The following is a 27,068-nucleotide window of genomic DNA, read 5'->3' on the forward strand; positions in this document are numbered from 1 at the left end:
GTATATAGAAATTGGTGATTGTGTAAATAATGAATCAAATTAATTTCAAGTTAAAACGTTTTTCACGGTAATTTTGATAAACTTTGTATATGACGTAATCAGGTATAACAATTTATTACAACGGAACTTGGTAACAACCTAATTACATTTATGATGAACTGACCACCATCGGCTAGATTCTATTCGATTTTCGAATTCGAAGATCTGAACGATTCGTCTCTTATCTAAGCTCACACGTCGCTCTCTTTAGAATAGTAATTCGTGAAAGCGCGGACTAGCGCAGTGTTTCGTCAGGTCACGTCACGTCTCGTCACATCGCCTCGTTCTCCTGAGCATCAACAGGTGCAACCAACGATCCAACGCGCGCCTCTTTACAACTCCCGTGTGTGGTATCTACTCAAAAGGTCCCTTAATCGTCGATAAAGCCGGCTCTAGCAGTGATTTCGCCGCACTTCTGGAATCGTCCTACTATCGGGACGCCAAAGCCACCCTTGAAAACGACAGCAGTGTTCAACAGCATTCTCAGCGTTCCCGTTTTCGTCGCTGACCAAGATACGGCTATATGGAGGTGCCATAATCGTAAACAAAACGAACAAAACCTTTCTTTTTGCTCTGGCAAATGAAACCAAGTGTAAACCAAGTACAGAAAATAAACAGTTTTCCAACATGTGTTTAACTCTTGAATTCGGAAATGGATCCCTTGCCCCTCCTTTAGCAATCATTCTGTTATTCGTACTCGTTGCGACGCATATTTATTTAGATACATACATACGTATAATACTGGTATTATTACTCTATACATATACATAGTATTGATGTTACTACTACGGTAAAATCGCAGCTGCCGTTTGAATTGGAGCGCTGCTTAAGAAAAACGCGGCGATGGAATTCAAATGAGGCGGATGAAAATGCGAAAGTGCATTTAAGAGAATCTTCTTGAATTATTAATAAATGCTACGGGTTCGGTTCGAATTGCCACTTAAAATTCGATCCTCGCTCGTTGCCGAGTTTGATAAGTTGTGTACACAAACAAAGAGTCCATTAAGTTCTTTTTCCAAAGGTAAGCAGCATCGTCGAAGCGCAACATTGTGTACTTACCTTCCGTTATTTATCTGTTGTCTACCTTTTGTAGTTATAAATTCTATTTGAGAGTAACGCCTTTATTCCTAACTCCTGTATTTCCAACATTTGACAATAAAGGAGAGTGAAGTCTTTTCTTGCCCAGCGCAGTACAATCCACGCTTACAGTACAAGTTCGGGTATCTGCACTGTCATTTTCATGTAGCAAGGTAGTGCTACTTAGTAGTAGTACTCCTAGTAATAAATCGAGCTCCTCACTAATTATTATTAAAGGAAAATGTAAATACTTATTATCTCTCCAGGAACTATCCTTTGCTTCTCGCTTAATCCAAGTGTTTATCATTTTTTGCTCAAGTTACGTTGAACTCATACTCTTGATTGGTAGAACAATGGTAGGACTTGCAATTCAACCGTCATCAGAAAAAGTTTTAACGTCATTTAACCATTAATTACTGAATTATCCTCAGTCAAATGAAAGATGCTGACTCAAACGTTGCTGAGTACAGCAAAATCTTAGTAGGCACGTCCCTAGGGCATCCCTTCTCATCGTCCAGTTCGTTAGTATTCATAATTAGCATTAATTTGTATTTAAGCTCGGAGAACTTAACATGGGATTACTTTCGGAGTCAGGAATTGCCGCGCCTAGATCCCCAATCGTGCAATTTTATTTCACCCTGTCCATTGGACAACCGACCGCAAAATGTTATTCACGTAGCCGTGGCCGTAGCCCAGCACAGCGCGGTATCGCCGGATAAACGCCGGGATTAATTCACTCTCGAAGCGGGCGGTCGCGAAGCTAAACGCACGCATAATATGCACGTAACCTATTAAATCAACGGCTGCTGCTACTACTACTACTGCTACTATCATACCGGCCTCGAGGCCTATACACGTGCCTCTCATACAGTGTAATCGAATGAATAACCGAGCGAAAAAATTTGCATAATCTGTTTTTACAGTTAAAAGAACGTCGACGTGCAACCTGTTAGCGTCGCGATCTCGCATACCAAATAATAAATTTTTACATTTTTTTCTCCTCGTGACACGAGTTTTCGTATGTAGTTGGTTGTACAGCAATTGAAAAGAAAATGTAAATTTAACACTTGAGACAATTGAAAATATGTCAAAATAAACGTGGTTATATTTTCGTATGTCAGTATTTTGGTATAAAGTGAGATTCGTCTGTATCTATTCATCAAAGTCTCCGACTGAACGTACTGAATAATTTAAAGCGTAAGGTATACATAGGTGTATGCTCTTCAACGATGTAGGAAACTAGGTCAACAAATTACATTATCGAAGGACAGGAAGAAAACGAAATGTTTTGAGATAATATCGAAGGAGATTCTTGTAACATAAGCAACGATACGATTCGATATTTCAATCTGGCAATACACTTGGTCTTTTTTTACTTATCGCTTTGTTCACATTCCCTATACTATACTTTTCCTATCCTTTGACGATTCTTCTATGTTTACTACATACATCTTCGTCATTCTCTTTTTCTGAACAGATAGATACTTACTCAATTCTCTTTTGCGTCGTCTGCATTCGCCAGCAATACGACAATCGCAATATTTTATCATACGTAGCGATTGAATTCCATCTATTCCGTACTGCCAATTCTATCCTGATATTTAATGTGGAAACATATCAACCCAATGAAAATACAGTAAACCCGATCGACGGTGGTAATTTTCCGTCTGATAAATATTCCGGTTCACCGGTTGATGCAAATCAGGAGGTACAGGAGGATCGAATTATTTTATTTGAACGATTTTCACATTAAATTTCTTTCGAATATAATTTAATGCTCGAGATATAAATTAACGGAAGTAGTTAATTGAGCCACGTAGCACAAAGCTCTGCAATCAACAATTATTGATGCACGCGGTAGAACCGGCGACAGAATTGTTCTGTCTGAAACTTTATTTGGCTACTGGCTATCTCGCAGATGTGTACTAGAGTTCAGTAACTATATAGATATTGAGAAATCGCTAGAGAATAGTTAGTCTATTGAATATTAGTTGAGCGTTCAAGCAATTATACGATTGAACCGCTTGCTGTTCTACTATACATCAAATTCGAAATTCAATAAAAAATTTCACGTTAACGTTCTTATCTGGTTTTTGTTATGTGCTACATGTTCGATTTAAAGCCATCAATTACTATTAATTGTTTCAATTCAAGAATAGAAGTATAGAATACATGTATGTATACCTTTTAAAAATTACATTTCATCTTTTGTCGTAAGTCTGATTTGATTCACGATGCTCTCTTTTCTACCGAATATTCATATCATAATCAAAGTGCCGCCAGGCAGGAAAGTTGGAAAACTGAGCAACGCAGGCCCGCGGCCCACGGCACGAACGCGCAGCACTTCGTTACAGACATCAACAAGTTAAGCGCTGAACTTGATTATAAAAGTCCTGCCGTGAGGCCGGCCGGTCGTATTTCTCGCAAACGTTTCGCACGATATCTCACAAGAGAACGTGCGCCTCGACTTCTCTCCTCTCCTCAGAGATTCTTTCTGTTCCTCGTAGAAGATCAATACCTTCCAGTTGCCGTTCCTAATTTCCCGGATGATTTCAGTTCGCTTCGAGAATGAGAATAACGTCAGGTTCATCTAAATCAATAAATCAAAATAAACGAGTAAAAATTCATTAAAATTACCGATTAGATTGAAACGCAACAAAAAGTAGTAGGTAACTGGTTCAAGGAGTAACTACGTACAGCATACGTGAGCGTACGTGTATTACTTCAAAACAACGGCATCTTCAGTTGGAAGACTGCAAGATTCAATCTTCGATAATAGATTAACGAGGAGCAGTTACCACTTGATCAGTTTCTCCCTTGCTGCGCGAGATTCTTGCTACCCCCGACCAGCCTCCCAGTTCGAGTCAGCTCGCTTCCGAGTCAATGTGCACGTGTTTTCGTTGAGAGCGAGTGCGCTGGAAGCAAGAGCAGATATGAAGGACGCTTTAGAATTCAAAGGAGTCTGATCTATTCGGTCGAAGAGCCGGGCTGAGCTGATGGGAGTGAGATGCGCGACAGATAACTGAAGAAGGAAGGAATGAAGGATGGCTAGAAAGGGCCGGGTGCGGAGGTACGGGTTTTTAGAAGATAGGATGGAATAGAGGGAACGGAACGAGAGTGGGAAGGGAGAGCCGAGGAAAAGAGTGAAGGGATGGGAAACGATATCACCGCGGGAGATTGTGGCACACCGCGGGAAATGGAGTACGCCAATGAAGAAGAATGGCCGCCAAATTCCCGACAGGTTCTTTATTACTTCTTTGCCCCCGAGTTCTTGCTTCGAGTGTGGTTTCGAAAAAGAAAGCGTACCGAGGATCGATCCCGGCTCCCGAATTTCTTCCGCTTGTCAGTCGACATCGCACCCCGGCCCGTGATCGCGAGAAATCTTTTATAAAAGCGTCACTCACCGTAGTATACAACCATACTACCTACAATCGACTGCCAACCAAACGAATTCAACACTAGAAACGAGTAGCACCCTGTTCGATATTAAACGCGTGCTCTGTACGACGCACATTGCATTTAGCTTCCCCCTGTCAATTTCACTTTTCCTCTGTCATTCGAGTTTCTACTATATCTATACCTGTGTATCAATTATACGTCCGTAATTTCGTTTAGTTCGCTGAATACAGTGATACAAATTCTGAAATTCTTATATTCATACGAAAGTATTATTATTAAAAACAGATTAGAAGAGATGTTTTAAATGTACGACAGGAAAACAGCTAGATGAAAGTTGCTCATAAGACCACAGTATGACAATGCGTGTCGATAAAGAAAAATGGGAAACGAAAGCGAAAGTATAAGTTCAGGAGTAGGAAGAGTGCGCGCTTAGAAAATGTCACAGAAGAATGACAGAAGGGGACCAACGGCGTAGGTCGGTTATTTGAAACGATATCATACACTGCAAATGGAAGACACTGCGTGTACGCAGAAACAATATTGTCCTCGCGTAATTATACGCAACTTCGCTTTGACTTAAAATGTGTGTACGGGTTTAGTCGTGTATCTGTGCGGGCGTATACGTACACAGATCGGTGACAGACGGTGTCCGCACCTGCTTGTGTCAAATCTAATACATCTAGTCCACCCGCGGCGTTAGCCTATACTGATTCATGTCGAGTAGTTGGGACAACGATAGTATCGAGGATGCGTGTCGATAATGATCGAGAAAGGAAAATAGTTAACATGATTAATTGGCATAAAGCAGCTAAGACGACACAAACACCATCGCTCGTTCAAAGTGAGTTACGTTCTATTTAAATATTTTAGAAATGTTCAATTTTCAAGAAGCAAAAATGAACGACAGTAATGTTTTTCTTTTCCAATTACCCTACAAAGCCGCAGATGAAAGGGTACTTGGGTACCTGTACTTCACTTCTAGTGATATTTAAATGCCTTCAGGGGTATAAAAATGATGAATTATGATGAATTAAAGACAGATATATATCTACCTGTCACTGCAACCGTGGTTTCCTTTTCGTTTCTTAAAATATTTGACGGTTTATAATTAATTACTCTAGATTTCTATAGGTGAAACTAAATCATGATAAGATATAGCGCGTGTACAATAATAGACATTTATATAATTTATGAAGCCTCAACGTCTCTTTAAAAGCACTTAGCTGGAGCTTGGGACAGCAATGGACTTGTCTAAGGCTTTAGATTGATAAATGAATTCAAACGTTATTAATGGAAACAAATAATCGTAAAAAGGATAATCTTCTAACTTAATCGTCGTATAAATAATATTGCAGATTTATCTTTCATTGTTATTCTATCTGTATTATGTTCGAATATTGTATTTGAATTTCTTACGATTATGTTGTCTAAACATAAACTTTCACAACTCACAAACATGAAATGAACATTTTTTTCTTCAATCAAACATTTCAAATGTTTCAGGCCTGATAGCATAAACATTGCAGTCTGCTTTCGATTTAATCGGCTTTTGACTCGGCTCTGCTAACGGTAATGAATAATGATGAACCGTGTCATGCAATCCCTACTCTCATCGACCATCACTGCTCTGATAACAGTATCAATTTTTTCAATCTCTGTTGAAATGAATACATTTTTAAGGTTAAAAAATAATTTTAAGATTAATTTTTATTGCCTCAAAAAAACGGAAAGAACTATAAGACATACAATCTGATCGTACTAAAAAACACTATTACTTCCGTCATAAAATTACGGTACAGTGATGTTATTTCCACTGAACTCAGTCGACCGCAAAATTTAATCGCGCAGACTCGAGCTATCTTTGCTTAAATAATTCATTAAGTACACTCCGTCAAGTTTTTGCGTTCATGGTCAGACTTAGGCTATCAGCGGCCATCGCCTTTTCTCACCATAATGCAGCCATCACCGACAATGTGGGGTCGAAAACGAAGGAGCTGTTCTGCATCACGTTAACGATCGCCCACAACTTACTCTGTCTTGTAATGCAACACCTGCTGCACCAAGTTCAATGAACACCTAGCCACCCACGAGTTGCTAATACTAATACTTCTACTTCCACTTTATTACTGGCCAGATGAAGACATCCTCGGTTTACGAGGTCTGCATGCTGAAGATTGAACCGGCCAGGAATTACCTGAATACCACTTGGAGCATTTAACGAACCACGGCAAGTCTTGTGTTTCTCTACGAATAGGCGCCGTAATAACTTTATCAGAGTACGTAGGGAAATTCTGGGAAGGATGGACCATGCTTTTAGAAATGTCACAAAGTCAGATATTTTAGAAATATTAAATCCTTTACTTATCGTTTTGTCTAACCAATGATCTTTTCTAACAAAATATAATTATTATAGCACATAATTGTTACGGATAGCTGCGGATAAAATAAAATCATCACATCTTGAGCTGTAGCTCGTCTCTCTCATCCAGTGCGGGTTAGACTACCCTATCTATTACTCGTCTATAAAATTATTAGAGCATGTTAAGAATGAAAGATCTACAATATGAATTCGCTACCATACTGTTTACAATGTGCATGCATAATACGTAAACAGTATATTGAAAGTTGGGAAGAGCCGTTCTGCCTTGAACAAAGAATAGGCAGCATTGTTTCTTAAATCACTCTAATCTTACTAACGTAAGAGTAAGAAGCCGTCGCTCGCAGATGCTACTTGCTATGTAGCATGTACTCGTTGATCGAGTCTGACCGTCGTCGGTTCGACCGACTTCAAAGATAAGCCTGAAAAGTGTACTCTCCAACGTTACTGTGCCATTTCATCATAATATGCTTCCGTTCGCTGTTTCCTCTCCTTTCTTTCTTACCTCTCCGCTTTCCACAGAAAACACTGCGACCAACTCCTACGGGCAAACAATGCCTGAGTCTTTCCTTTTTCCTAGACTCAAAGATGAAACCGGACTCTTCCTTTTAAACTCCGAACAAAGTCGTCCTATATTCACCCGGCGAGGATCCTTTTGTTCTATAATTGCATGCCCGATTATGATAAGAGACATGAGACGAGGAACGAGCATTTACATGTCTCACTTCCAACGCCGCGTCCTTTTGGTCTTTAGTCGTCGCGTCGATCGCGTCGCGACGTAATGGAACTGAAAGTTCACAGTTCGTTCCTTTACGCTGCTTTTTTTGTCAGTTATATATCTTCGGGAGTAAATGAAGCGAAAAAAATCGATGCGATTCGTAACGCACATAGAATGGAAATGAATTTCTTATCGTTCAAATGAGGGGAAAGAGGGGTCACAGATCGGAAAAGACATAATTCGACGCTGCTCCTTCTCTTCGATATTTCGTTCCAGTCTTTGAAAGAGAGAGAGAGAGAGAGAGAGAGAGCGCCTTTCCTGGGATGAAATTTCCTGCCACTTGGAAACTCTAGTTTGTGAGGTGATTTAGGAACGTCGATAAGAAAGTTAGGAAAATAAGCTTTCTTGGACTCGACGATCCGTTCAAAGTAATGGTGTAAATATGCAAAATAATAGAGTTACATTCGATTTCAAAGACCTTGAAATTTGTTCTCAAGGTAAAGGAAAAAGTTATTAAAGGTTTTGCTCGCAATACCATCATTGCATCTTCGTTCTTTCATCGATACTATTGGTCGCTTAAGGGTTTTGTTGTAATTTAAGCAGTTTTTTAGTCAACTTTTCTAAAGAGAACTCTCCGTATCTCGCGGAGTGCTCTCCAAAATCATAACACAGCCCTTAGGCGGCGACATTCGAGCAACTGAAATTGTTATGTACTGTTTATAAACAATTATGAGCAAGGTATTTCAATTTAATATCATAACTAATAATCGTGTATGAACTCACATCCGTACTCCTGACCGCTAGTTAACGCGAGTTAATAAAAATGTTAGAAACCTTACAGATATGAAATACATATTTGTAGGAATATCTTTAAATCTGAAGCCGAGTGAAGGTAACGTAAATAAGAAAAAGATGTTCAGAAATACACACGTATACCTCGGCAACATATCGACACATATCCAAATCAGAATCAGAAAGGAGTTGATTCTCTGTTATCTCCTATATGTATTGTACTTATTTTTGGTTTAAACGTTAAGTAGGATCTATGTACTCATAGAAAATTATGTATAACCAATAGCTTGTTATTGTACGGCGTACCTAATACAAGCTAGACGAAAAGTTGAAGGTCCATGACTATTGTTTTCAATGATCAACCTATGATAGACCTCAGCCCTGATTGATTCAGTCGAAGCGAGATCGGTGCGACGCTGCTTGTTTCCACTCTAGTGAATGATACGGCTAAGAATTCCGTTTGAAAAAGCTGAATTTATGATGGTCTCTCGCGTATATTTTGACCACTACCACATTCACATGAGAATAGTGTTAAAAAACATACAGAGCAGTTGATCATTACCAGGTGCTAATTACTAGTAATTAGCAGAGGTTTTCAATGTCAAATGCGACCGTACATAGTGTTGTATATATTGTTGTACATATTCAGTTGGAAACTGTTCAATTCGTCAAAAAGAATCGAATTTGATTTGATTCGACTGTAACATTGAACGGAGTAGGGACCGAAACGGGTAATGCAAATACGTTATATCGAATAATGTCGAATCATTGAAAGCATTAACTCGAGCGCTTCGACCGCTTTTGTGCCTTCCGCGCGACGGTTCTATTCAATTAACAAATCCTCCCAATGCAATTATTGCTTCGCTAAATTCGTACACGTGACACGCCGGGCTTTGTTTGAAATTCTGGCGAACTGCTTAAATTATTCAAATTCCATGGTCGATTTGTTAACAATGCATTCATGTAAACGCGGACCATGATATTTATTAGACCGTCACAGGAGCCGCGCTGAAGGATTAGATTCATAGGTGACCAGTGATTCCTCTAGTTACCTAAATATTTTATTGCTATCCTGTCCTCTGTATCGACATTAATGTAGTTAAAACGCACGTGGTCAATAAGTATATGCGTGTAAACTTACGTGATGAAAGACAAGTGCTTGAACCATTTAATGAATGTTAAGTTTTATATCATATTTGATATTAGTTTGTCAAGTACTTAATATCCAAGTTGCTTTCTCCTTTCTTATCTTGAATATGTTGATGTCCATTATGATGCGTGAGTTGATTTATCCACCAAAATCAACGCACTAAGCTGGTGTAGTTAGTTAAGATTAAAGGTTCTGAACTAATTGTAAGTCTTATTCTACACGTTGTTTCATGATTTCATTTAACTAAGAAATGATGATGAAGCCCATTTCATAGTTGGTCTTTGATTCGTGTGAGGATGTTCTAATGATATTTGAGCAAATCCTGATAAGCTGCCACTATTCCCACATATATTAGATCGCGAATCTCGCTCTCTGCTTGCCCTGCTCTGAATCTCATCGCGTGAAAATTGGAAAAGTTCAAAGCGGTTTCCGGCATTGACGCGCGAAAGGTTAGAAGAAAAGGAATCGAACCGTGGCGGGGGAGAGGTGGGAAGATAGGCAAACGGATCGAGCCGAGGCGCGAAGAGAGAGGAGGGTTAGGAACGAACGATCGGCCGGCAAAAAAGAGACGAGAATCGAAGAGTAGAAAGGGAGAGAATTAAAGAGGAACACAAGAGCAGAGAGAGGGCGGAGTAAATGAGAGAAAGAAGAGGAACGGATCCCATTGTTCTTGCAGCCGAGGGCACTGTTCGATTTCACGGGGCATAGAGACGCCCGCGGAACGAATCAATTGTGCGAAAGTATGCATCGAGCCACCCGCTTAATATGGCGGTTTCACAGTGAATGCTGATACCCTGATGACTCTTACCGTCTTCTAACTTGGGGGTCCTCCACCCGCGGGTCCTAAGAGTAAACAATTTGAAGTAGAGGGTTCTCGAATCGAATCTTCCGCTTCCACTGTGTTAGACGCAAGTTGTTACCAGATCAACTCGGTATGTATAATTACGTTTTCTCGATCTGCTCCCGAATCTATCACGGTACAATTGATGTTGTCTCGGAGAACGTCTCTAGACTTTACTTTAATGAACGTTGGACAAACTAATACGCACTAATAAGCAGCTTAGCTGTTATAACTTTATACCAATCACTTGTTAGTTGATTGTCGTGTGGTTAATTTTGTGAGAGTGTACGGTATTATATCGAATGAACAAATTACTAATAATAAGTAACTATTGGGAATTTGAGTAAACGTTTCTCCGTTCTATCCGTTCATTTTGCAATTATATAGAAAATTATGTCAATTTTATGCTACATACAACATACGGAGCAAGAACAGGTATAAAAATAAATTCTCAGAAATTATCTCGAAATGTGCTTATTCACCGCATTCAGTAATTTCTGCCTTATCTTCTTACAAGTTAGAACAGTTTAAATATTTTGTATAACCCTCAATGGATTTAACGTCATAGACACGAGAATACAGCGGTTCGTCATCATTGTTGTCGATGAGAGTTTACAAAGTAGAATGAGAATATTTATTTGCTCAAAAGATAGTAGACACTTTACAAAGCACGTCGTCATGTTCCGTCGTCGCCGGAAAATTGCCGGATGCAATAAAAAGAGACGCGTTAAAGATCACCATTTTCTTCTGCGGTCCAACTACCAGCTAGTACTACGTAGTCAAGAGAAATTATGAGTATTTTGCGGTTTCTTTCGACTACTCGCCACGCTGGTTCTCGTATAAAGTAACCGCATTTCAATGATCCTCAGACTGCAAATGGAGATAAAAATTTTTTAGCTGCAAAAACAGCGACACTTTACCAGATAATTAATACACCGTTGATTTCAATACCAAAAATAAGAATCCCTTTGAGTCAACTTAGTCAACAATACCACTGGTTAATAATATTTTTCTTTTGAGAAAAGAATATTGAAATTGTAGATAATTACCATATAACGTATCAAATATGTAATTGGTGTAGAAATGATGTTTTAGGAAACGAAATAAACAAAATATAAATTTAATGTACACGTGTCTATTAAGAGGGAAACCCTCATTGACACCTACCAGACGTTACGCAAATTTCCATTGAAACGTACCGCGGATTAACCGTCTATGGAAGAATAAATGCACGCGTTTCATCTCACTGATATTGTCCACAACTGGACATTAATTAATTACGCGAACACGTGAGTCGGTAAACATGCGCTCGTGCCGCGTGCGACGTAACTTTTTTTAACGATCGTGTGTTAAGTATTGAGGTGTCGAAAACATGTTATAATATCGGTTCTGATTGTTGAAACAGTTATCGAGAACCAAAAGAATGCCATAACTATTATCTGTTTTGACTTCGGTATTTCAGAATCGATATTATATCAGTTCTGCATTTCGATTAGACTGAAATAGATTATAGATTTGCAGTAGCATTACTCTTCTATTTTATCCAGTCTGTGTCAGACAAATTGTTCCTTCCACACGCGCGCCGTTATGAATAAAATTGCAGACAAAATTATACGTGTAAGTAACACGGTTCGCGTGCATATGTACATACCTTCATCCAGTTCTTGTTTCACGCGATAAAATCAACTAACAGTAAATATGTTATACGTCGTTCCATATTGTTCACTCTCATCCATCATATCTCGAGAAAAAGGCCAAGGGGACAGAAAAGTATCGACTAGTTTTTTTCATGTTGTCGAGCTTTTCAACGATGAACTTAGGTAAGTTTTAAAATAGTGTATGAAAAAAACGCGACCAGGGTAACATGAAACTCGTGAGAGAGGCGAATTATCCAATGAATGGAGACTTGTAAATGTTCCCTAGTCTCTTCGTTTGTAATAATTTAGAAATGACGGGGAACTTGGTGGGCGCTACTTGTTGATCGCTAATAGAAATTACAATTCGATAGTTTAATTATCGATCTATTTGGCTCGCGGGAATTCTACTTTAACTTTGAGTTAACTCAATTTTATAACGATGTTATAAACTTGGTGTAATGAAGAGTTTCCAGCGATTCGTTGGTTAACCGTGATATCCAATTTCCAATACGTTGTGTGTCGGTAACATTGTCGTATAGGGTATGAGNAATGTACACGTGTCTATTAAGAGGGAAACCCTCATTGACACCTACCAGACGTTACGCAAATTTCCATTGAAACGTACCGCGGATTAACCGTCTATGGAAGAATAAATGCACGCGTTTCATCTCACTGATATTGTCCACAACTGGACATTAATTAATTACGCGAACACGTGAGTCGGTAAACATGCGCTCGTGCCGCGTGCGACGTAACTTTTTTTAACGATCGTGTGTTAAGTATTGAGGTGTCGAAAACATGTTATAATATCGGTTCTGATTGTTGAAACAGTTATCGAGAACCAAAAGAATGCCATAACTATTATCTGTTTTGACTTCGGTATTTCAGAATCGATATTATATCAGTTCTGCATTTCGATTAGACTGAAATAGATTATAGATTTGCAGTAGCATTACTCTTCTATTTTATCCAGTCTGTGTCAGACAAATTGTTCCTTCCACACGCGCGCCGTTATGAATAAAATTGCAGACAAAATTATACGTGTAAGTAACACGGTTCGCGTGCATATGTACATACCTTCATCCAGTTCTTGTTTCACGCGATAAAATCAACTAACAGTAAATATGTTATACGTCGTTCCATATTGTTCACTCTCATCCATCATATCTCGAGAAAAAGGCCAAGGGGACAGAAAAGTATCGACTAGTTTTTTTCATGTTGTCGAGCTTTTCAACGATGAACTTAGGTAAGTTTTAAAATAGTGTATGAAAAAAACGCGACCAGGGTAACATGAAACTCGTGAGAGAGGCGAATTATCCAATGAATGGAGACTTGTAAATGTTCCCTAGTCTCTTCGTTTGTAATAATTTAGAAATGACGGGGAACTTGGTGGGCGCTACTTGTTGATCGCTAATAGAAATTACAATTCGATAGTTTAATTATCGATCTATTTGGCTCGCGGGAATTCTACTTTAACTTTGAGTTAACTCAATTTTATAACGATGTTATAAACTTGGTGTAATGAAGAGTTTCCAGCGATTCGTTGGTTAACCGTGATATCCAATTTCCAATACGTTGTGTGTCGGTAACATTGTCGTATAGGGTATGAGCATGTTTTTAAAATCGCCTAAAAATCAAATATTTTAGATAGATCATAGAAATATTAAATACTTTATTTATGGATTTGTGCGGATTGTGAACGACGGAGAACCGAATTCGATTTCTTCACAGCGAGTATACATGTTCTTCCGTGATGGACCTTGTACAACATTCATGGGCCACGAATGAATAGATTTGTACGCTGTTGCGTATTCCCTGATCGAGTCGATTCCTCGCAGTCCGGCGTAGGGTCGAGCCGTAGCGGCGATCATGCCCGTCCGTAAATACACGCGACGTCCTACAATTAAGCTGGACCAATTATCGTGCATTCCGTTCTCCAGTCAATCGTGGTGAGTTCGTAGCAATCGCCGTCCTCGTTCCTTCATAATCGAGTACTCGGCCACCTTATGGTCATCGTTCCTATAGTTGCTAGTTGTTATGTCGGTGCGTGTTTAATATGCGTTCAACGAACGGTTCTAAAGTACTTTTATAATGCAGCAAGACATGCGATCTCGATTAACCGATGTAAATGAGATTATGATATTGGAGAGTTCTTAAGAGATTGAAAGTTTTCTTATCCTTTTTCTCGAGTGCTAACGCAGTCGACGTTAGAATTAGTTATTTGATTTAGTAATGTTTAAATTATTTTAATTGTTTATGTCATAAAAAGAATAAAGTCATTTGTCATCGCGTATTTCCATTCAAGATTCGGGAACATTGTACTATAGTTTGACAAAAACATTATTATCCACAAATAAATATACATATATATATGTCCATACGGAACGTGAAAGATGAACGAGACCGTTTCCGGGTGTATAAACCCCAAGCGGACAGACTATATCGGCCATATAATCTGTACCCGGCTCTGATGATGCCCACTCATAATTTAATAACAGTGATCGCAGTTTGGAAAGCACACAAATCGATGACACACTTTATTTTCAGAATCGATTATGGTATTTCACTTCTTGAGAAAATTAATAAACTGGAGGGATGCAATCAGTTCGCCAGATGAACAGGTTAATGGAATAATGGTTCTATGAAATTAGTCCTGTGTATTAGAATTGACGTGGTTTCCAAGGTTTCTCATAATAATGTCGACTCACTCTCGTGTTGATTCTGTTACGTGGCACTTTCATGAGATTCACTGACGATATAAACCGCTTGTTGTCCTACCAGTTTTTATCCGTATAATTAATAATGGAGTGAAACAGCTATTAGTAAGAAGATAAAACGTATAGTAAGCGATAAAATAGTTAATCGATTAAATAGAGTTTGTTCATCGATCATTCTTAGTTGACCATAGTCATAACATAAAAATGGATTGGTTAAGCTTAAATTCCGGAAAAAAGTAAAATGCAATTTATCTTCTGTCTACACGATAGGTATTTTTAAATCAGTGACTGGAATCTATTATGAACTCTACTATGTATGATAATGTTAGTAAGAAAAAAAGGTTAACGAAAAATATCGCAATTTGACCAGAAACATGTAGCCCGTGTAGAGACTTTCTGGACATAGCGTACAAAGTATGCAGCTGCTCATGTAAAAACCATTTTATCCTTCGTCACCATTCGTAGCGTGTAGCCGTTTTATCAGTTTACTTCGATACACTTCCGTGAGCCTCGGTATGGTTGACTCGATTTACGACTGATCCCGTGCACAAGTCAGAATTTCATTTCAAGGAGTCGCCATCCTTTGGGACTCGTGCTGCTTCGAGGGGACAAAGAAGAGAGGAAAGGGAGAATGGGTCCTGTGTTCAATCGACATCTCCACAGTAAATTTGAAGGGACAGCCGCAACGCAATACGCAATCTAGTCCGTTCTGATAAATTTTCTGTTTCGGCCGTATGGTCATAAAAAATGATTTAGGAACGTTGTACGGAGGAAACGCGATCGCTCAACCGTGTCTTCGAACGTGATAAAAATACATATATTATGCTTTCATATGAATGCCCAGTCGGATTTCCAACGCTGAACGCTACGCTGTCCGCTAAACTTCTCTGCGCGTCAATCATGATTAATGCGTCCGAGTGACCCTATACGTCTTCACATATACGAGAGAGAGAGAGAGACGATTTTGCATAATGTCTTGTTCCTCAGGCGACACGAGATTTCGTAGCAAGAGCCGCGTAGTCAATCTTTGTTCCCTTGACTCTTGAAATATTGCACTAGCTCCCGGTTTCGTTCAACCGTCTTGGAGATATCAAATTTTGTGTGAAATATGAAACCACCAGTATAAATTACGTTTTATGTCTTTTTATAATATTTTTCTAATATTTTCCGACCATTTTTTGTTATTGCAATTTACATGTGATACATAATGTGATGTAAATTCAAGAATTCATCGTTAATTAAAAAGTAAAGTTTTTGTTTATACATATTGTACACGCGTTAGCATGTTATTTCGTTTTTAATATACATGCATACAGTACGTGTAATATATACATACACATATATATGTAATATTATCTATACAATATAATATAATCTATATAGTATAATAGACTAGTCCTAAGAGAGATCGGTATCGCAATAACGCTGCGATCTGTATATTTTAGATAATCTGTTTATTTCATATAAAGATCGTATTCTCCTCGATGGCTCAGGATTGAGCAGAAACTCAGATGGATTTAGCTTGGACTTATAGGACTGAACTATTGTAAAACTGTTTAGTACGTGTTAACCTTCTCGAATAGAGTTAAGAATTTTTATCAAAGGTAGTGAGTAAAATTGCTAAGGAAGAAATTATAGTTGAATAACATATATTTCCAATGCTGTATACACCACGGTTATTGATCAATCTCTTATACGTGGAAAACTTTACAAATTCATCGGCAAGTTTCCCCTCCGTAAACCATTCTGTTATCCCGAAGGAACGGGTTACGTAACAGGATAATCTACTAGGTATCTTTGAATGTCTTCATCTTTATCTCCTCGCAAGGAACACCTAACTTCTCGAACTCACTTATCACCCACGCAACTTACGAAGCTCCTCTCTGCCGTGCAACAAGTATGTATCAATCGCAAAATCTGACCAACGTTTCTCGTTATTTCCCAACCAAGCCGATGTGTTTATCGTGACACGATCTACCTTGGTTCCGTCTGGTTCGCGTTAAACCCAGTCACCGTATATCGCGCATTACGTACCTGTTAATCACTGTGCCCTTTCTCTTCTTCCCTGGTGACCTTAATTACAGACCGGCACTGTTGAAAACGGGTCACTATCAACGCCGGTTCGATACGATTCGAACGACCTCGGTGAACAAAGTAGAAGCGTGTCACGCGAACCTCACGGTGGTCCGTGGTTGTTCTTGTTTGAACGAACGTGCATAGTCAGTGTGTATCGGTAGGTAGGTACGCGTTTACAGCTACCTACGCGTGTGAGTAATAGTCTTCGGAATTAGGGTCACCGTATCAATTGCGTGTTTTGTAGAAGGCAATAGAACAGTGGCATTTGAAATTGTTCCAAACTGAAGTAAAGTTAAAGAGCTAGACACTCTGTATCTGCGCGATATGATAGAGCGTCAGTATTCCATCCATCAAATTGGCTAAAATTATGGGTTTATTTAAGTCACTCGGTTTTTCGTTCTTCTATTGAAAATTTTCTTCTGAAAGTTGAAAGTTAAATCGAGGGTGGCCTGGTCATTAATTAATGAGATTAAACCGATATTTAATAAAATATGTGTGCCGAAGTGAAGCAAACATCGTAATTACTATATTTAAGACTTTAACTACTTTTATGATAAAGACAGATTGTTCTGTACGAAATGAAGACCACAGCTCGCTTAGACTGAAATTTCTCTTCGAGGAGATACTTAACGACCCGAGAATTTTTTTATACAGGGATGAAAAATCGAACGGCGTAAATCCATATTTTTTTCTAATTTAGTGGATAACAACAGACATTCTATCTTCATATCTCCACTGATGAACGAATATCTTATAATTTTTAAAGAATTTGTATTGTCTTCAGAAATTTGTGTACATTTTGATTTATTTCTCTGGTGGTGTCAAGTTCGTCAAGTGTGCATCATATGATTTCGATGAGAGAACTTTATTTAGAAAGAAAAGGAAAAGTATTTAAATTTGAATTGTTTGTTTATCTAAGAACTTGAGTCAACTATTTACAATCTTCAGAATGTTAAGAAGTTAAACTCCGCTTTTGTGTGTTTTACAAAGTACGCTTTCAAAAAGTTTTTAATTATGCAGCTACATTTAGCGAAAAGCTCATTCGTTGCATGCTTTTCTCTTAACACAGCTCCCGTAAAACTCGTCATCTCGTTCAACAAGTTTTCTTTCACAAAACAGCGCGATCCCTTTTAACCACCGACAGTATTCAACAACGCACCCAGCTGCCGGTATTAAGCGTATACGTAGAACGTTACAGCTTACAGCCTAGATAAACCTTTACACACTGTATAGTTATTGGTAGGTAGGTACGCGTTTACAGCTACCTACGCGTGTGAGTAATAGTCTTCGGAATTAGGGTCACCGTATCAATTGCGTGTTTTGTAGAAGGCAATAGAACAGTGGCATTTGAAATTGTTCCAAACTGAAGTAAAGTTAAAGAGCTAGACACTCTGTATCTGCGCGATATGATAGAGCGTCAGTATTCCATCCATCAAATTGGCTAAAATTATGGGTTTATTTAAGTCACTCGGTTTTTCGTTCTTCTATTGAAAATTTTCTTCTGAAAGTTGAAAGTTAAATCGAGGGTGGCCTGGTCATTAATTAATGAGATTAAACCGATATTTAATAAAATATGTGTGCCGAAGTGAAGCAAACATCGTAATTACTATATTTAAGACTTTAACTACTTTTATGATAAAGACAGATTGTTCTGTACGAAATGAAGACCACAGCTCGCTTAGACTGAAATTTCTCTTCGAGGAGATACTTAACGACCCGAGAATTTTTTTATACAGGGATGAAAAATCGAACGGCGTAAATCCATATTTTTTTCTAATTTAGTGGATAACAACAGACATTCTATCTTCATATCTCCACTGATGAACGAATATCTTATAATTTTTAAAGAATTTGTATTGTCTTCAGAAATTTGTGTACATTTTGATTTATTTCTCTGGTGGTGTCAAGTTCGTCAAGTGTGCATCATATGATTTCGATGAGAGAACTTTATTTAGAAAGAAAAGGAAAAGTATTTAAATTTGAATTGTTTGTTTATCTAAGAACTTCAGTCAACTATTTACAATCTTCAGAATGTTAAGAAGTTAAACTCCGCTTTTGTGTGTTTTACAAAGTACGCTTTCAAAAAGTTTTTAATTATGCAGCTACATTTAGCGAAAAGCTCATTCGTTGCATGCTTTTCTCTTAACACAGCTCCCGTAAAACTCGTCATCTCGTTCAACAAGTTTTCTTTCACAAAACAGCGCGATCCCTTTTAACCACCGACAGTATTCAACAACGCACCCAGCTGCCGGTATTAAGCGTATACGTAGAACGTTACAGCTTACAGCCTAGATAAACCTTTACACACTGTATAGTTATAGTTCACTGGCATGATGCGTCCGCTGTCATGCGATGCACGAAAGCACGATCAAAAACATTTATTAGAGGATGAGAAAGGGAAACGGTGTTCGCCGATCCATCGGTGTAACTGAATGGTCGAGCGTAGATCGAGCACAACGAGCCGCGGCTTTGCTTTACCGTCGCTACACGTTCGGATAAGAAGGAAACGGTTTTTAAGGAAAAAAAATTACTGATAAGCACGAGAATGGGCGAATGATGCGCGCGAACGCACACCCTCTGCCAGATGCACAAACGCTGCTCGGAATTCTTTGTTGCATAGCACTTTTAGCAACGCGAGATAACGCTAACCCCTGGCGAATTCCGTTTCTTTGCCAACCGCTAAACACGGCGTTGGAATTTATTTAAGCTCATTCCACCTTCTTCACGCGCTCTCTCGCACGTCTATGAACTTAATTCGAGAATTTCTGTAGAACGCATCGCAGTTTTTAATTTCTTTGACAAAAATCATACCTCACTGTATTTTGGAAGAAATACTTTTACACCTAGTTTTACGTTCTTCCTCCTTCTAAGTTGCAAATTTCACGGTGACATTTTTGCTTTATATAGTCAAAATCAGAAATAAATGATGCGCAACGATTTATTGTGAATTCGATGTGGATCATGATTTTGTGAAACAGAAACATTTGGATAAGTGGAGCCTTATACATACATATGTATATGTATGCCGAATAAAGTGGGCCGTGCCCTAGTTTCTCCAATTTGCTCGATACTCATCTCTTTATTTACTTAATTCCTAATAAGCGTTCAATTAATGAAAATGTAAAGAGAAACGGAAAATCAATATTTATTCGTAGGTCATGAAGCTTTATTGAAAGTTCTAATTTTTTGCAATGTACGTATACAGGCTTACCAGTATTTTATCTGTAATAAAATATTAATTGGAAAAATCCATCCTATCGATCGATGGAAAAGTAAATGAATTACCTTGAAACACATTATTTTCTAATATAAATATGTAGCAAAGATGAGATGTTTCCGTTTTCATCTGTTCCCGATCGGAAACCATTGTACATAAACGAGTTCTAACTTAGATTTGAACCGCCTCGATGGACAAGCTAATACACTATAAATTTCTTAAAACGGTTATAAAACGGTTTGGCTTTCAGCATCAATATCAACATGATTTAAAAAATAATTTAATATTAAGCATGATGTATTATTAGTATATATGTAGTATTACCACGAAACCATTTAACTACTGATTAACGTACGATTTCCACGCATTTATGTTCGATATTCCATTTAATTTTTGCTTAGCGCTGAAGGCACGCTCGAGGCAACTTTACAACGCGAAAAGCGTGGTAAACGAGAAGCGTGACCCTTTCTCTTCTAGTTCAGAGAAGAAATGGAATTTGTTTATAACTGGAATCGGCGAGTTGAACGCGGCACAAGCAAGAGACAGCCCTAGAACCGATAATCATGAGGTACGACCAACGCATCTCCGGGTGTTGCGTCTTACGATCAGACACTGTGCTCTCCCAGTGCTCGATAAGCGGATAGCTAACAGATGGTCGTGAACTTTACAGGTTATACCCGTTGTGCATTGTTACAGTGCGTATAGACATAGACAGAGGACAAGGTGATCGTAGCTCGCTAGCGTTCACTCCCGAACAGTTTCGATGGATATCTCTTTAATCTCTTCATAATTTGTTTTCACTTGATTGCCACACTTAAATGATCGTGAAAGATCAGTGTTCTTTAAAAATATATGATACATGTTATTAAAAATATACATTTATGATTTTTAGAAGACATGCCCTTTAATTTTTTTTATTTTTAACTGTACGTATAGAGTACGTTTGTGATGTCCTAAATTTCGAGTATTTGGATAATAATTTCGTTGTATAAATTGGACCGCCAAGAAAATGTAGTCCATAAAAATTATAAACAAGCCACGGGAGAGGAAAGTTCATGAAAGTTCAAACAAGTTTATTCGAAATTAACCAGCTTTGGTCACTAATTATAATGGTTAAGCATACCGCATCGAGCCTGAAACTTCTTGTCTCCCCAGAGTCCCTGATATTGTTTGTATTAAACTTTCCAACATAAAAAATTGCAATTTACCTGAAGATCATTTGTATGAAATTAAAAGATCCCGTAATACAATTACGCTGAAATACTATTGATGAGATATTTACAGATGTTCGAATGTGAACGTGATAATACATAATTACCAAAGAGGTAACAACGAAACAACCGTCTAGACAATAAGTAAAATCATTATTATATCAAGAAATTATACCAGATAAATTGCTTCGTATCGCTTCGCTCGTTCCAGTCTAGAATTTAAATCCAAGTAAAACGAGCGATAAAAAGAATCTCCATTGTGGTTGAAGATCATTGGCATGGCTGCAATCCAGACTAATTTACCGGTGAACAAGGGACACTTTCATTCGGCGTAGCCCCGTATGAATCATCGATTGTCTCGTGCCGTTCCATTGTAATCGCGCGACGCGGTCGTCCATAAGCGTTTGCACTCTTGCATCAGCGCACAATCAGCGTAAGAGCGGGACAGCTTGAGCCAGAGAAGCGAAAACAGCGAGAGAGGCAAGAAAAAGTTGTATGAAAGTTGTCGGTGGATGAGAGTGGTACCGCCTGAAGAAAAGGTTGTATTCCAAAGAACGCAACACATGACTTCGGAATACACACATCGGGAGTACGCTTTCAACGCGACGTTTTTTTATAATGCGTTAGTATAAGTTCATGCAGAGTATCATTCACAAATGTTTCAATATCATATATCTGTCTTCCATAAACAATTGATTTGCTTATCTACTTAATTATGAAGCAGTATACAATTTTTTTCTTCTCTCAAATATAAATGCACAAGGTATCCGAACGGTCTCGAGCATCGTATTTATGATATTCTTCAAGCCGATGAACCCATTCGTTTCAAACTCGTCTCTTGTACTTAACTATCATTTACGTCTCCAATATACACGTTTCATGACTATGGTTTGCGTACACGTAAATACAGTTTCATCTACTCTTACCATCGTCATTCAGTGCTTTGAGTTCAACACTCCAACACTCTCAGACGTTTCTTCCGTGGCCACTGATGCGTTTCAACAATTATGCTACCCTCATGTGGTAAGACTATGAAAACCGTGAACGAATTGAAACGACCGTGAAGAAATGAGGGTGCGAAAGCACTTCTTCCTTCATTTACAGGTGTGCGTGCAGACAGACAATATTATGTACGTGACGGATATAAAACCGAATTTAAGTGTCTACGTTTTGAAAGATTGCGAGCGCATCTTATGATTAAAATATTTGTATACTTTTTACTGTGTGCTGGACCTATTATAATTGGTACATTTTTCAGTTTATATCTTTTGATTTATCATTGATTTATATCTGGGAACAAAGACTGGTGGTTTTCGCTTTCTGACGATAGAATGCCCCAGCACGCTCTGCTGGTTTACTTCGTCCATGTAGCTTCATATGTACGCAATTATGTTAAAGTTTGGTATCATCATGTGGAGTTTTGGTTAATCAGTACATAATTAAGGTTGTAATTATTAAGCAAATTTGGGAGAACCAAGTCAGCTAGCAATATTAGGGTAATGATCTCCCGAGTTTAATCTTGTCTACGATAACAGTAATAAGGCTTCTGATGGTATAAAGTGATATTTATTAGTCAGAGAGAGAGAAAATAAGTAAATAAATAATAATGAATGTATCTCAGACTAACGAAAGACTATCTCAGACGAAACGAAAGTCTGACTTGAAATTTGAAAAATAATGACGTAGATTCGAGTGACAAGCCCATATTTTAGGATAATTAGCGTATATACTGCCTTATCGCTTTGCTACCAGAGTCTTTTACACGTTTAATTCATTTGAAAATTATATTCAAATGCAATAGCATCTCGTTGATTCGCCCTTTTTACCCACACCGAACTGATGGACTGGCCTCAGATTCATTTGAGTCGATGATAAACCACCGTAAATCAATCTTCCCTTTATCGTCGGCTTTCGTTTATTTTCCTGCATATATCGATTTTCTTGCAGTCGTTGCCCGATTGACCCCATATTCGCTTTTGTTCCGTCTATCAGGTACACCCTTTGTGCCTCGTAACTATTTCAACCCAGCACGCTCACGCGCGACGGCTAATAACTTGAATTTGCCGATCGCTTTTGCAACCGGCAAACAGATTTGTCGGCTCCAGATTTAAGTATAAAAATACATTCTTTCTCCTGCCGTAAGTTCTTTATGCTCGTTCGTTGTTTTCTGCGCAAATGCTTTGAATCTAAAAACTGTATACAAATAGATATTTCACGGAAAATTTTCCGATGAATGAAGAAGAAACGTTAGAATTATACTACAGTCAAAACGAATACAGTTTCTACAATTACTTACAAAATAGTGTCAGAAAACAAACATATAATTCTGATCGTATCTAGCGACGCGATCTAAGCAGACGCGATTAATTGTGGATCCGCTCTGCTTCTCCGTCGTGCTTCCCGGATTAAATTAAAAGCTTCCCCGTATCGCGTATCATTGTTAACAGTACAACCTTTTAATTATGTCTGATGTTGAGCACGGCAGGTATGTAAGTTTCGCGCAAGTTGCGTCGGAGTCTGTGAAATTAGTTCGGCCTGATTAAAGTCGGCAAGCGTTACGCGGCACAATGAAAAGCCCAGTGAAAAATGTATAGTGGCCGTTAATTAAAACCGTTCAATGCGCGTATCAGGAATTTAATAATGCGCTTGCGACAGGCATAGCGCTGTGGTGCGCCCTACCCCTACCGATATCGATCAAGCTGCATAACGTAAAACTGTCCCGTGCGATTTAATAGAGGTCCATCCATCTTTGGTGTTTCAGCGTCGCGTAGGGATTGCCGTCACTTACGACGACGAGGAATCTTTGAGACTGTGATCAGGAGCGACATATTGATGCGATCGATTCGCGAGCCAACTGACGAGGCACCGACGAGTTGCCAAGCGAATTTTCATAGACGTGAGTAAATCTACTTACAATTACTTTCTCCTTAAAAACTATAATTATCGTACAGAGGAACAGACACGATGGCGTTCCGTCACGACGTTCAACAGGAGGTACAAGTACAGAACACGATATAAAAAAATTTTCGTAATCAACTAGTGAGTCGATTTAGCTAATAATCCATGCGATATTTCTGAATGATATTATACCTCGAATACTATACTAGTCACACTGCAACCACGCGATTTTATATTGGAATTTTGATTTTCTGATGCTCTATAAGGTGGTCTAAAATTTTTCAGACACTTTGGATGGTTTGGCAAGCAAAAGTTAATTACTATTCAATTGTTTACCAAGTACATCATTAATAATGCTATATAAAATTTCATTTCAATGGAAAGTTAATGTAACTTTCACTTCCTTGGATAAGAAAACATTATAATTTTTTTAATCTCTTTGACGAAAATTAAATCTTTAAGGAGTTAGACTTCGATAGCGGCGAGATAAGGCAGAATGTTAATGATTCCCATTCTAGGACATTCTAATCGTTATTCACTGAGATTATGCCGATATTTTTGAAAACATAAATGTTTCAAAGTGAAGCAATCATCCCATTTACTATGCTTCGGATTTTAAACAGTTTCATAACAGAGATTGTTCTGAATAAAACAAAGACCTGAATGCCTTTAATATAAAATAAATACTTTAAATTAAACATTAAAATGAATTTTGTCTCGATTCTCTGAGAAGAATAGCGTAGACCTGTATTTTTGATTATTTTTGCCAGGTTTTGCCTATAGAACAGAATGAAAAAACGTCAAAAATTTACCGACAAATGTTAAGAAAGTCACGTGAATACGCTAGAAGATTCAAACAGGAATATGAAAACGTAATAGCTAAATGAAAATTTTATTCTCAAATAAAAATGATGTTATCGATTTATAGTAAGTGTATCTACATTTTCAAGTATCTACTCCTCCGTGAATAAAATAACTAAGAGCACGATATTAACGGGAGAAAGTTATTCATACTGATGATAATTGATTACATTAAGTGCGATATGCGTACGCAGGCAGGTATAGAATTAGTAGGCGAATTGCGGTGCGTTCTCGCTCGCCTCGCGTTTCGGATTCATAAACGTGTGCTACAGCCTGGCCACGGCTGGGGAGCAACAACGGTGATTTCAACGCGAAATGGAGCCGTGTAACGAATGGCGGAATTACCAGAAAGTAGAATTATATTGGAACTATTGGTGGACTTCATCCCGGGAGGACGATACTTGTATTTTTACCGCGAATCGATAATACCTTTTACTGGGCGGTCGGGAAATGGATGGAATTAAAATCTTTAACTGAGAAATATGCTAAATTCCGACGCTTACTCGATGAAATCTGAGCTCTGAGCGTTACAGTCAACAGTTCCTTAAATGAAACTGAACATTCGCGGGTTAAATTCTTCGATTGTTACTAAATAAAGTAGCGTTTATGTTATACTGTTTTATATTTATATTACTAAAGATGAAATGTATTAAATAAGTAATTTCCTGTTTGAAAGCTTTATAATTTAATTACTGTTCATATTCTACCTAATAAATTAAATATCAATTCATTCATCCAATACAACATATTAAATAATTTGATCACTTTTAGTAGGCAGTTTCACGATTCTCCATATTCTGTATGTATGTATACATATATGTATTCCATAACATGTAGACAAGGTTTCAATTGAAGCTGTTAACTTTTATAAATAAATGTTATTTATCAAACTTTGAACTTTAAATCGGGTTTTTTTCAATTTAAGTGAATTTCATACATCAATGATCTCTTTTGAAGGTGTACTTTTAAAAATGATTTTATTTTCCATTAGTAAAAGTTTTAAATAATCATTTGAAATATATATAGTTAAAATTAGAACATACGGTAATTTTAGGAGAGATGAATCATGTTTTTAAAAATATCTAAAGATCAATTGTTTTAGAAATATTGTACTTACCGATTTGTCTAATGAATAATTTTTCTACGACATACATTTATCGTAACACAACATTGCTACGAATAGCTGCGGATAAAATAAAATATAATTTTGGGCTGTATTCCATCTCTCCCTCCCTCTCACTAACACGAGTGAGAAGGATCACCTTCGTACAAGTTATGTTCATTTATTAGATTGATTTATAACAACTATTTTTTATGAGAAAAAACTATTCTTTATTAAAAAGAAAGAGATTTTGGTATCCTTATTTAGTTTTTCGCACAGTAGTTAGACATATTTCGAAACATTATCGGATTTTGCAATGAATTAAAGAACAGTAACTAGTCCTAAAATAAAGTTTAATCTAATTCACCATCAGCTGATAGCGATATTATTTTGAAAATACAAATTCACGATACAACAAGGATATTTGTATATTAAGAAAGCACACATTTGATCTCCATTTGCAGGATACTAATTTCAACATTTTTCATAAGAAAAGAAATTCAAAACAGTGTGAACCACCAGTGTGAAAAATCAGTTAATTAATTGAAGAAAAGGTTTCTTATTCAGGAAACTGAAAAATAGAAAAAAGGTATGTATTGATCCGTTGATCATGATATAACGGATGCATCAGGTAGTGAAAGGGTAGATCCCGTGGCCCTGTTTCTAGCGCTTTTCATGCGCGTGAGCATGGCTGAAACGAAACTGAAATCCACCTCCTCGGAAATACGTCACTGGGTTAATGGGTCTTTGAAAAAACGCATGACTGCGTATGTACGTGAAATCTTCATTATGGAGCCGAAGCTGATGGACTCTACTAATCGCGATTATTCCGTACGCACGGTGCTGTACATACATAGTACGTGTACCGACCTTGCAGGCCGCCGATAGCCAGAGTTAATTGCGATTATTTCGCGCGCTGCTACAGATCATCCACGTCGCGGCCAGTCGATAACCGC

The 27,068-nt window shown here is 37.9% G+C and overlaps 1 protein-coding gene across 3 annotated transcripts in view; it reads left to right on the forward strand.

Annotated features, from left to right (window-relative positions):
• The window catches only part of kek5 (leucine-rich repeat, immunoglobulin-like domain-containing kekkon 5 protein), a 154,118-nt gene that overhangs the window by 72,141 nt on the left and 54,909 nt on the right, over positions 1-27,068 (forward strand). For 2 of the 3 annotated variants that reach the window (XM_026812866.1, XM_026812867.1), the window contains exon 3: positions 24,013-24,147. The exons of the other annotated variant lie outside the window; for it this stretch is intronic. The gene's annotated coding sequence lies outside the window, so the exon portion shown is untranslated. The remainder of the gene's footprint in view (positions 1-24,012; positions 24,148-27,068) is intronic. 3 annotated transcript variants of the gene reach the window in all.

The sequence above is a fragment of the Ceratina calcarata genome, unplaced genomic scaffold, assembly GCF_001652005.2.
Source record: "Ceratina calcarata isolate Rehan_Ccalc_2016 unplaced genomic scaffold, ASM165200v1 scaffold297.2, whole genome shotgun sequence".
In the NCBI taxonomy this organism is placed as follows: Eukaryota; Metazoa; Arthropoda; class Insecta; order Hymenoptera; family Apidae; genus Ceratina; species Ceratina calcarata.